At 42.3% G+C, this 915-nt stretch overlaps 7 non-coding genes across 7 annotated transcripts; all 7 read right to left on the bottom strand.

Annotated features, from left to right (window-relative positions):
- Positions 1-38: 38 nt before the first annotated feature.
- Pmar_PMAR018177 lies at positions 39-110 on the bottom strand. The gene has a single exon. It is a non-coding gene; the product is annotated as a tRNA-Gln (tRNA).
- Positions 111-172: 62 nt separating this feature from the next.
- Pmar_PMAR018176 lies at positions 173-244 on the bottom strand. The gene has a single exon. It is a non-coding gene; the product is annotated as a tRNA-OTHER (tRNA).
- A 62-nt stretch (positions 245-306) lies between these two features.
- On the bottom strand, positions 307-378 carry Pmar_PMAR018175. Its single transcript has one exon. It is a non-coding gene; the product is annotated as a tRNA-Gln (tRNA).
- Positions 379-440: 62 nt separating this feature from the next.
- Pmar_PMAR018174 lies at positions 441-512 on the bottom strand. Its single transcript has one exon. It is a non-coding gene; the product is annotated as a tRNA-Gln (tRNA).
- A 62-nt stretch (positions 513-574) lies between these two features.
- Pmar_PMAR018173 lies at positions 575-646 on the bottom strand. The gene has a single exon. It is a non-coding gene; the product is annotated as a tRNA-Gln (tRNA).
- Positions 647-708: 62 nt separating this feature from the next.
- On the bottom strand, positions 709-780 carry Pmar_PMAR018172. The gene has a single exon. It is a non-coding gene; the product is annotated as a tRNA-Gln (tRNA).
- A 62-nt stretch (positions 781-842) lies between these two features.
- Pmar_PMAR018171 lies at positions 843-914 on the bottom strand. Its single transcript has one exon. It is a non-coding gene; the product is annotated as a tRNA-Gln (tRNA).
- Position 915: the final 1 nt, after the last annotated feature.

The following is a 915-nucleotide window of genomic DNA, read 5'->3' as shown; positions in this document are numbered from 1 at the left end:
GGCGCTTTTGCTCTCCATGGAATAACTATCATATACTAAGGTTTTACCGGGATTTGAACCCAGATCGCCAGATTCAGAGTCTGGAGTGCTAACCGTTACACCATAAAACCATCCACTTATATATACTTGACGCAGCTCTTTTGCTCTCTGAAATAATAACTATCATATGCTAAGGTTTTACCGGGATTTGAACCCAGATCGCCATATTTAGAGTCTGGAGTGCTAACCGTTACACCATAAAAACATACGTACCAAATAACTTGACGCGGCGCTTTTGCTCTCCGATATAATAACTATCATATACCTATGTTTTACCGGGATTTGAACCCAGATCTCCAGATTCAGAGTCTGGAGTGCTAACCGTTAGACCATAAAACCATGCGTATCAAATAACTTGACGCGGCGATTTTGCTCTCCGATAGAATAACTATCATATACCAAGGTTTTACCGGGATTTGAACCCAGATCGCCAGATTCAGAGTCTGGAGTGCTAATCGTTACACCATAAAACCATCCATTTGTATTTACTTGACGCGGCGCTTTTGCTCTCCGATATAATAACTATCATATACCAAGGTTTTACCGGGATTTGAACCCAGATCGCCAGATTCAGAGTCTGGAGTGCTAACCGCTACACCATAAAACCATCCATTTGTATTTACTTGACGCGGCGCTTTTGCTCTCCGATAGAATAACTATCATATACCAAGGTTTTACCGGGGTTTGAACCCAGATCGCCAGATTCAGAGTCTGGAGTGCTAACCGTTACACCATAAAACCATCCATTTGTATTTACTTGACGCGGCGCTTTTGCTCTCCGATAGAATAACTATCATATACTAAGGTTTTACCGGGATTTGAACCCAGATCGCCAGATTCAGAGTCTGGAGTGCTAACCGTTACACCATAAAACCA

The sequence above is a fragment of the Perkinsus marinus genome, assembly GCF_000006405.1.
Source record: "Perkinsus marinus ATCC 50983 genomic scaffold scf_1104296951130, whole genome shotgun sequence".
Taxonomy (NCBI): domain Eukaryota; phylum Perkinsozoa; order Perkinsida; family Perkinsidae; genus Perkinsus; species Perkinsus marinus.
This window is presented reverse-complemented; position numbering and strand designations above follow the sequence as displayed.